The sequence below is a fragment of the Athene noctua genome, chromosome 6 (genome assembly GCF_965140245.1).
Source record: "Athene noctua chromosome 6, bAthNoc1.hap1.1, whole genome shotgun sequence".
Taxonomy (NCBI): domain Eukaryota; kingdom Metazoa; phylum Chordata; class Aves; order Strigiformes; family Strigidae; genus Athene; species Athene noctua.
Window position 1 is genome coordinate 11344063 of NC_134042.1, and position 11273 is coordinate 11355335.

Sequence of the window (11273 nt, forward strand, 5' to 3'; positions counted from 1 at the left end):
CTTCTGTATTTCTTGGTAGAATTTCATTGGTCTGAGCTACAGCCTTGCATCTGAATGTTTGGCATTCCTGGGGTGATGGCGTGTAAAAAACACATTTGCTGTTTATATCACATCTGTGTTGGAGCCGGCAGAGTTCCAGATCCTGAACTCTTAATCTGGTACCTTTTCTTCCCTTGCTCCTCCATACACATTAATGGGGAAAGAAAAATTTGTAATAAATTAAGAGAGACATAACTGTGTTTTTCTCAGAGGGAATATGGATCTTCTTGGGTCTGAAAATACTGGCCAAAATGGAGGTGGGAAAAAAAAAAGGGAGGGGATGGGACACATGACACCAGAAAGTATCAGAAGTGTTCAATGAACCAAAAAGTGAAAATTATTTTTTTTGATTCCTTGAGACCTTTTATTCTCTTTTCAAACCTTAAAACGCTTTTTCATTTTCCTGCAATAAACCCACCATCCATTCTTAAGGAAAATTTTCCTTTCTCATTGGTTAAATTTTTTAGGTTAACCTGGCAATATTTTTGATCTAGTTTACAGTCAGGCTATGCAAACAGTTATATTGTCAAAACCACAATGACAAGCTGTGGGAAGAGGAAGGATGCAAGCCTTTCAAGCTGGCTTTGTCATTAGAGGAAAGGGATATGAAATTGCACCCTAAGATACCTGTTTTAATACAAACCGTCAAAGAACCATCATCACAGAGGGAGCATAGCTTGGATGACTGACTTATATTAGACATATAACTCTGAGATGAATAAAATTAAGGGGCAGGTGTCCAACTCTTAATAGAGGTTTTCAAGCAGCTCCAAAGAAGAACTAAGAAGGAATACAAGATGGAAATACATTTTGCCTTCCAAGGGAACAGCACTTCAAACCCGTTGTGCTCTTATGCATAAATTTAGAGGAAGAAATAATTGTTTTATTCCTTCAGAACAGCACTCACAGGGTTTTTCAATTGCAGCTTAAAAGGAGATCTGTATGTGTGAATTCACACATGTAGATGTGACAGGCATAATTAGTCACAAGGGAAGGTGAAGGAAGATATAAAGCCTGCAGACGCAGAGAGAGTTAGAAAGCGGAAGAGAAGGGCTCCCTCAAAAGACTGCTCATAGCCTCACTCTGCTGATGACTGTAAAATGCTGAGCCGTGATTATTTTCTCATGGCATGTTTTTATATGAAAATGCCAGTTCCATTACTTAATGGGAAATACTAATATCTTCCAAATATTCACGTGGAAACTATTATAGCATTTTGTTAAGGTCGAAACATGTCTTCCTTACTCCGTAATCTGCTTTGAGTTCAGAGTTTGTAACATTAATGCAGTAAAATGGTGTAATACCTAGCTGAAGGAAAATATTTTAATGCTTTCAAAACAGACTTTGCCATACTGAATGACTCATTTTGATTAAGTCAAAGCATAAATCTGAAATAATTTGGTTTGTGAAAAATGTTAGGATTTTGAGTCTTCATCATGATTAGAAATGAAACAAGATTTCCAAAATCAGTTTCCCATGAGAGAGAATATTTAGTTTTCAACAAACTCAAATGCTAAAATGCCAAAAAACACTCCGTGAGCTGCCTAGAGTGAACAGTAAATCTAGGCAAAAGAGAAATGGGAGACATAATTGCTAGACAGCTGCACTCGAGGAGATGTTCAGCTACAAGCTTCAAGATGCCTCTGTATTTTGTGGCCTGTGGCAGGAACAATGTGTCCCTGCCCTTCAGCTTCCATGGCACAGCAGGGCAACATTTTGCAGCAAAAGAGAAATTGTGTGCCAGCAAGAAAGTGAAAGAAATATAATTTTCAGATCCAGGTTTTGATTGAATTATTACGATGAATGTGGAATTGATCCTGTAGAATTCAATTTAGTAAAAAGAAAATTATTTTCAATTACTTGATTTCACACAACATAACTTAAGTGGAGAGGACAAAAGTGACTTTAAGCTGTCCTTGAGCTCCCTTGATCTCCGAGGTTACTTAATATTCCTTTCTATCCTTGTTTTACTAGGAACAGCCTTAGGAATGCTCTGCTCCAAGAATCCCTCAGGGGCTGCTCTGCTCACAGAGGCCATCCAAGCACAAAGGCACATTTCCTGCACTTTTTTTTTTTTTCTTTGATCTACTTTTGACACAAGGATGGCTGCCAACAGCTCTTCATCATCTAAGGATTCCCCTTTGAGATCTTAACCCTTGCATAGCAGCATAAATCAGCTATAAGGATGCTCCATAAATCATTGTAAGCATTTTTATTAGATACACACCTTTCTCTGGTAAATCTTCCCAGATAGGAACAGAGGTTCTCTTGCCACAGAGACACTACTCAGAAGTAGGGTTCCCATTCCTGCTCTGCTATTAGCGCTCTGAGTCACAACCCAGTCTAACAACACAGGTGATGGGATCAACCTCTTGGGGATAGTGCTTTTAGCAGAATGAAATGAAAGTGTGATGCAAAGACTTGGCTGCTGTTGTCTTACCCACCCTCCTGGTTCACCTAAAGGAGAAGGAAGAACTATCACAGCCAACACTAATTTCGTTCTCCAAGACACTTAGCCATCAAATCCTACAAGTTTTTCTCCAAAATTCACCTTCTGTATGAATCTGTTAGGAGATTATTGAGGGATCTGAAACTAATCCATACATGGCAGATAATTCCATCCTTTTGTAATTTCATATCAGAAACAATCTTATCTCCTAGTTTTATTAAAACCTACCAAAATGCACTCTCCACTGAAGAGCACATTCACAACTGAAGAGTGCAACACTGAGAAGATATAGGTGGCAGAAGAGAAATGCCTAAAAATTTACATGCTCCCAGCTGATTTCCATGTTAATACTCAAAGTCACTTGCACAAACTGCATGCAAAGTGCTTCTCAATACAGCTTTGTCCTGATGAGAGTACGCACATTTGTGCACCGTGATATTCACAAATATGTGATACTCACACACACAAGACCATTTGCACAACAGCCTGACCAGCAATGAAAAAAGAAAACTATTTTGACACATCTATTTTTAACAATGAGAACACACTCAGATATTAAATTAAATCGATTATATATAAACCAAGCAGCTCAATATATACAGTTGTTTCCAAGATGTGACAGTGACAAATGTAGCAGAAAAAAAAAATTAAACTATCACTTTGGGAAAGCACCAGATGCCATGTTTTAAGCTGAAAAATTCATATTTAATCAAAAAAAGGACAGTCTAATCCACATAATATAAGTTTTAAAGAGCGAGTACCCATTTCATTTGGCCATATCAAACTTTAAGAACACTGTTTGTGATTTCCTGCTATTGAGCATACCATACTTTTTCTTCTAAATCACAAAATCCTCCTTGTGGAATTAGTAGTAAACCCTGTGAACTTCCTCTAGCTCCTTTGCTTTCCACACCTTTACTAGTGATTGACTGCTTTATTAAGAAGGTTAGGCTATCCTTGCCTTTACCTAGTCTCTTTAAAATGGGGCTCTGCTCTCAGCTTCCTTTTAATGAAAAACAAGAGGGAAGAAGGGGTTACACCACACCTTTAGAAAGACAGGAGACTGTAAGAGCCTGCTAGTTAGTTGCTTCTACTCGCCTCTATTAATCACTTCCAAGACTGCCCCAGAGATGACTTTCATCTCAACCCAAGGAGGAGCAAGGGATTAGGAAAAGTCTAAACAAATAAATCTAAAAGAAAAGTGAAAGGGATGGCAAATTCACCACTAAATAAATAAGTCAAACCCAAGAAACCGCTCCTGCCCCCAAAAAAAACTTTAAAAAAACCCCAAACAAACAACCCACATACAATTTGAGCAGAGTGGTTAATAAAGGGGAGAAGAGGCGGAGGCACCAGCTATTTATTTTTTTAACTCGGAGACTGTGGAAAATGCGTCAGTTATATAAGGACACTTACAGTTACATGACTACTTCTAATATTGCCCCGGTACATGAAGAACCACTGTAAAGAAGGCAAAATTTCTTGCAGCAGGAAAAGCTCCCAGTTGTTGTCTTCCTATTATTGAAATGCAGTCTGGTATCAAAAGCATGATGCGTGATTTAAAGTACTGATCTAAGTATGAAAGTGTAAGAACAAGGCTCAAATCTCTTACTCTAACATAGCACAAAACTCCTGTTGGAAAAAAAGCATCCAGAGGAGGAATCAGCAGTAGATACAGAGCATAGAGTGTAAAATGAGACAGATTTGTTAGAACCATGATATTCCTGGTTGTCCTTGGTTTGATGCTGGTACAGATCCATTCAGAAATGGTACCTATTATTACCAAGCACTACTATTAATGTTTCTTCTGGGGTGGAGTTTCACAGTAATAATGTAGCAAAAGACTGTAAACTGCATTTTGATTACCATAGTTATGGCTTCAGTTCTCATTTTGGTTAATTAATTTGAAAGAGAAGTTCAAATGTATCAAGGTGAGCTGGTCAAATAGCAAGTAATTCGTCCTCGTAGTTATTGCAACATATCATTCATCACCTAATAGTTCAGACTCACAAAAAAGAGGAGAATGCAATCATTACTGCCTATGCTTGATGTCTTTACACCAAAGACAAATTAACTGAGCAGCAATTAAAACACTAACATGCTGGGAAACCAGAAGAGCAAGGCTTTACCAAGAACGTCACCCAATTACCCACCTAGCAGAAGTGAACATCAGAATTTCCAAGAGACAGTCAATAGCAAACTTTAATGGATAGCAACTGTACAATTTGCATAAAGAGCAACTGTCTGGAACCCTTAAAAGAGTTCAGAAACAACAACTCCAAAGTAAACTCAAGGATGAAACAGATTTTTTTATTTCTTTGTACCATCTAGAAAGCTAAAGACATTGTGATACATGGTGATAGAGACAGTCAGTCAGCAGCTGCCAAAGAAAACCCCCGTCGGCAGCAGATAAAGCCCCCAGCTGAGCTGGAAGGGGTCAGAGCACAAGAAACTGTGTGATCACAAAGTCCAAAGATAGTTGGTGCAAATGTACAACGAGGCAGACCCACACACTGCGTTGCCAGGTCACTCTCCTAACTTCCCATCTTGATCATCCAGTTCTGCATTCTACAAAGTCCTAAGTCTATGAGTGAAAAATTTACATAGTTCTAAAAAGAAGAAAAATAGCAGTAATTGGTTGGATTAGTTGTTCGTAGTCTCTCATCTAACAGGTTTGCTATCTAGGACCAGGACAAAAATTGGCCTTTTATCAGCTCTGTCATGAAATTTCTCTTTTATCTCAGCTAGATCTACTGGCGAGCTTCCTACTCTTTCTTGCAACAGCATCAACAAGGCTTTGAACAGAATATATGACTTGAAAATGTTTCACAAGGGTACAGTTGCAATGTTAGCCTTTTTTGTCAATATGGAGAGGCATACCAGAAAGGTAACATATCCTAGACAACAAATAAAGAATAAGGGGCGTTGAAGTTCAGGGAAAGAAAAAGATGTGGGTAACTAGAAACTTGTTATCCAAACATGTCTGTTTCTATAACCAGGAGAGGAATGTGAAAAACAACCAATGTTACTGTTTTATTTACTTTTTCCCTTTTTCCTACTTGGTCACCCTCATGTGAAAATCACTCTGGGCTCTATGACTTCAAAGGATAATAGCTTGTACACAAGGAAAGATACCTTCACCATTTGGCTTGTAATTTAATATTATGATAATGTTTTCTTTTAATGAAAGAGCAGAGAGTGTTTATTTGAAAGTTGGCTGTTGGCCACCTCTTTTTAAGCTGTATGAGGCTGTGGTTTCTTAGAGCTGTGTGAAACATCTTTTATGAAATTCAGGAGGGGAAGAGAAATCCTCAAGACCTGAAGAACTGCATCTTATTTTCAGCTCTTCCACTGATTATTAACAGTTTATGCATAGGCAAAAGCTCCAATCAATAATACATTCCACATAGATAACACAGATAAACAGGACCAGGCTCTATCCCATGGAGGGGAAGGCAAAATCCCAGCTCAGAAGACCTCACGTTCTCAGACAAGAGGCAATGAAGACATGTCACAGCAAATAAAGATTCATGGAGAGAAGAGGAATAAACACATACACCAGCAGAGAAGACAGACACAACTGAATTGCGCTCAAACATTAAAATGCTTTTTTTTTTTTAAAAAAAAAGAAGAACTCAGAGAAATAAGCTATCAACCTTAGGTAGCATCCACGGTTTTGAGAATACACCACTGGGCTCCCAAAGTGAGTATTCAGCTGTCACAAGCTGTGCTGTCAATTCCTGCTTTCCCAAGCAGAAGACTGGATATGGAAGTGTGGTTATAGATACGTAGTTTCCTCCTGGAAACTACAGAACATGAATGTTAGTGGTAAAGTATGGTTAACAAAACTTACTACTACACTGTAGCAAAGGTACTTCTTTAAGTTCTCATTTGCGAGCATCCAAATGCTCCAGCTACATCTTGGGGTAACGGCGTAAGTGACTACAAGACCTATGCCTTTTTAGAGGAGCACAACTTGTGTTTTGCCATAAAATACTGATTTTCTCAGAATTATTTTGCTCAGAAGCCCCACTCGCTACTCTTTATTAAAGCCACCGAGAAGGGAAAAATATACCACACCATAATTATGGCGGGCTTCCATGTAAGAAGGCAGTATCTGAGAATATACTTGATATTTACAATTCACACATTACTATATTACTATAGGCTTTATCTATAGGTATCACTAAGCATGCGAGGGTGCCTGCATATACTAGTGACTGAGACACCTTTACATTTGTTTTGTACAAAAGAAAAAGTCATGAAAACGTGCAGTTAAGCAGGCTAATTTTAGTCACAAGATTAAAAAAAAAAAAAACAACCAACAACTGATAAAACTGACTTTTCTTGTGCAAATGCTTTTTTTATTGAGTTAGGAAAGCCTTACTGATTATTTTTTAAAACTCCAGGAGGTATTTTTATGGTCAGAAGTTTAGGGCCTGAACATGTGTCACCACAACTTCAGTCTTGCTGGGAGTTCAGGTAACAGCTTCAGATCTCAGTCATTTTCATACCACCCTAGCGCAATCCCCACACGTTGCTGCTGGTTGTTCTACCTGCCATGTGGCCCCAGTGTGCCTGACAGCCAGACTGTTGAATCTACAAGGAAAAAAGCTTATTTCTGTGAAAGAAATAAGCAAAGGCAGAAAAAAAGCAGACCAAAAGTCTAAGTAGAAATGGCAAAGGGGAACTGAAGGACTGGATTTCAGAAATCTTGCAGTCTTATAGGTAAGATAAGTTTTTATATTGCAAAATCTTATTTTAGAAGTTGTAAACATGCAAGGGGGAGAGAATATTTTCTTTTTACTTGCATATTCTCTTTACCTCTTGCTCTTGCCTGCTCCAAAGAACTTACCTGCTCTTCTCAATGGGCCAGAGACTGCCCTTCTTTATATGAAACGGTATGTGCCCCCGAAAAAGCATCTAAGCATCTTTGTCCAAGACATGCCCAGATACTGCTAAATAAAGCAGAAATATGAATAGCACAGTCCAGAAAAACTGCGTAGGGGGAAAGAGAGCAGACAACATTTGAAGCATGACAGACTTGCTTTTGCCTAGGATACTTTAGTTCTGAGAGAAGGGTGTATTATTATCAGGAGTCTTAGGAAAAAAAATCACCTGTCTGCAAAGTACAGTGGTCCTAAGTACAAATCACATTTCTCTTCTCGACTGAAATCATGACCAAAGACATTCAGAATCTGATCAACGCTATGTACTGAAAATGCTCCCCCAGGAATACAAAAGGAGAAGGAACATATAGGATACACTCTTCTAGATCATGTGAGAAAATGTCTCCCGATTTTACACCCAGTTGTGAAAATTCGGTTTAGGCCATAAAAAGACACTAAAACCACTTGACTAGCTTGATCTCTTGGAGGAAAAATGAAGTTATTTTTGTTCAAGGGAAGGATATACATTTTACTTGCTTCTTCAATAGACAATCTGATTTCTTTAGGGCACTGTCTGAGCTCTGCTGCTAATGCCCATCACATGTCTGACAGGCCAAGAAGCTCTCTCTCCCTCCTGAAAAGGGCAGCCCTTGTTCTGCTCACATTTTCTAAATCCATAATGCTTTTAATTGATTGCCTTTCTTCATTTTCTTAAGCACATTTTTGAAGTCACTCTACAATCTGTACACACTCAACAACCACTTTAGTTACATTTCTCAACATGTGTGTATGTGAAAACACATTGCTTTATGTATTAGGCTCAAAACCCCCAGGCAAGCTAGGAAAATCTTACAAGCTTTATTTCTTCATTAGTTGGGGTTTTTTTGGTTGGTTGGTTGGGTTTTTTGATGGGGTTTTTTTGTTTGTTTGTTTATTTTCCCAGGGAAAGGTAGCAGGTGTTGCTAAAGAAATAAATGAAAAATAGAGTCAACCTTGTGTCCTACATCTTCTCAGAAAGATGTCCCCTCCCACTAGTTTGTGAGCCCTGTTACTGTGAATCAGCAGAGGAGACAAGGCAATGACCATGAAAGAAGGTTCTGGAGAGCTCTCCACACATGTTTCATGCATGAATTGCCCATCAGTGTCAGGTGTGCTAGAAACAAGAGAGATCCCTGCCTTAAGACAAAACAGGAAAAGTCACAATCCATAAGACTTTGTGGACAATGACCTGTCTTGGTGGTTTTAGCATTCAACACATAAGCCAAGACTGACAAAAATGTCTTCTGCCCATGCTTCTTCTGCCATTCCCAGTAATATGGCTATTTGAGACTGGGAAGGAAAGAGGCAGATCAGTGAACATCCAATTGAACTTGCAGCTCACATGAAGGGAATCAGCAAATACCCTAAAAGCACATCTTACCTTTTCATTGCATTATACCATTAGCGGAGACATCCATGGGAAATATCGTTACTGGTGTTAGAACCTAACTCTACTATTTCTTTAGAAATCAGTCTAATAACTGAGTTAGAGAGGAGCTGGGAAGGATGCCCCCAGGTTCTTTATCACCTCAAAAAATCAGGGCAGCAATCATGCTGCACAGTTAGTACTTAATTTCCTTGCTGGTAGGACTGGTACATAGGACAATTTGCTCAGAAAATTTAAACCCAGCTTTATAGAAATTAAGCAAACTCATTTCCTTTCAGCATATTCCATTAAACGGGAAGAATCTTAGCATGTGGGAAACTTATTTAAGCTGTCCAAAATTGATTTCAGATGTTTAGAAAAATCAAGCCAGTGAAAAGGACTTATACTATTACTTTTTGCTGCTCCCACAAGCATTAGAGCACATGTTCAGTTACCTACTTCTGTTTGATACTCCTGCAATACTGCAGCAGTCTTTGTGATACAGTTCAAATCAAGCCATCACTTAATGAGGCAACTATCTTTTTCAGATGGAATGATGCAATTGGCACCTGGAAAAGAGATCAGACTTAATCCTTGGCTTCTACACTTGGCCTGGGTAAGAAAACCCACAAGACAGCTCTCCTCCATTGCCACAGATTTGAGAGTTTAGCATCACAGTCAGCTCCTGCTTTTTTTTGTGTTTCTGGCACTCCCAGAACAGGGTGGACGTTTGGAAGTCCTTTCTCATCTAATTTTTCATGACAGGGATGTACTCAATAACCCAAGGGACCCAACTGGTCTTATAGTCCTCTAGTTTTTTTCACCATGCTTGGCTGATCCAGAGAATCTGCTGTCAGTAAGTCACACACTTGACTCCTCCTTGCCTTGGCAGGTTACGCCACCATTACATAAGTCCAAGTAGTCTGGCGTGAACACCAAACCAGACAAAAAGCTATGAAGAAATCAGGCTGTAAGGCTGCTTTAGTAGTGACACAGCAGTGTTTTTCAACAGTGTTCTGTGTATTCCCAAGCAATAGAGAGTCAAGGTGTCCTCCTAGGCTGTGCTTAGATATTTCACATATTTCTGCTTCCTGCAGAACAGACTTTCATCTCTAGGAGCCTTTCACCTCTCTACTGAAATCCAGTCTTGACTCCCACACACAGTTTGACATTATTGTAGCTTTCCCTCTCTTCTAGCTCCTTAGCATGCTGCATTCACTCACAGCTGTTTCAGGATTAACTGACTTTCACTGAAGAAGCCTGTTGAATATAAAAGCTTTTGACCTCCAGCCAGGTGTCCAAATATGTGAATTTGATGAGTCATTCTGAATGATATTATGGTATTTCAGTGGAGCTAGATGTTGGGTTTTTAGATGTTTTCTCTTTTGCTATTTCTACGGACATTTCTCCTAACTCAGTTCACAGTACAATAAAGATCTGGTTTTATGTGTGTGAACTGATGTATTCAAGAGATTTGCCGAAATGAGCGAATAGCAGTTTGTGGATAATTACCTGTTATTAGTTAATTTTGGATCTTATAATGAGCAAACTGCAATTTACAGGGTATTATTTTGCTGCTGCTTGAAGTATTGTGCAATATGTAGGAACAAAGGATTTAATTTAAAGGGAGCCAAATATCTTTCAAATACCAAAGCTAAATTACATTTTTTCCCCTCAAGGCTTCTGGGTTTAAAAGAGCAAAGAATATACAAAACATAGTTCTATGCACTCTGCATAGATACTCTTTCTAAAAATTACTAAGGAAATATTAAGAACAAACCAAGGTATCACTAGAGCAAGACTGGTTTAAATTCTCTAAATTAAAATCTAACTACAGCCAAGTCCAGGTCACAAAGAATTTGGATCAATAAATCAAATGGGTTAATGGTGATGTCTTAGATAATCAAATTCTGAAATCATCAAATGAATGCATCATCTAATCAAATCAAATCACAAGGTTAACACAGACAGAATTGCTTTTCATCAATTCTCTATCAAGAGATTGAAAGTGATGGCTGTTTTCCTCTGATCTGAAGCTGCATCTCGGTTCCAACCTGGCACAGTGGTCTTGGTGCAGCTATTGCAGGCCATGACATTCCAGACTGACTTTAAACCCTTAAACAAGTTTTAAGAGAGTGCAGCAAGCCTCTTTCCTGTATCATGTTGTCATTACACGAACTATTACTACTTCGCTAGTCTTACTTCTGATCTTGCATACAAACCCCCCAATTTTTAACAGAAGTCATTACTGAAACATTAATTCACAGTACTAGCTCTGAATGATACTTCTTCACCTGCTTCCTAGTTTCAAAAAGTCCTATCCAGTTCCCATTTACATACAGGGAACTATTAACAGCATCATTTCCCACCATTTCAACCATGCCCACACTCTACCTATTCTGTAGAGTAACAGACAGGGAAGTTTCCTTCCTTCAAGGTTAAAGGAAGAGAGAATGAGAGGTTTAAGATTTTTTTCGCTTTGTCATCTTGG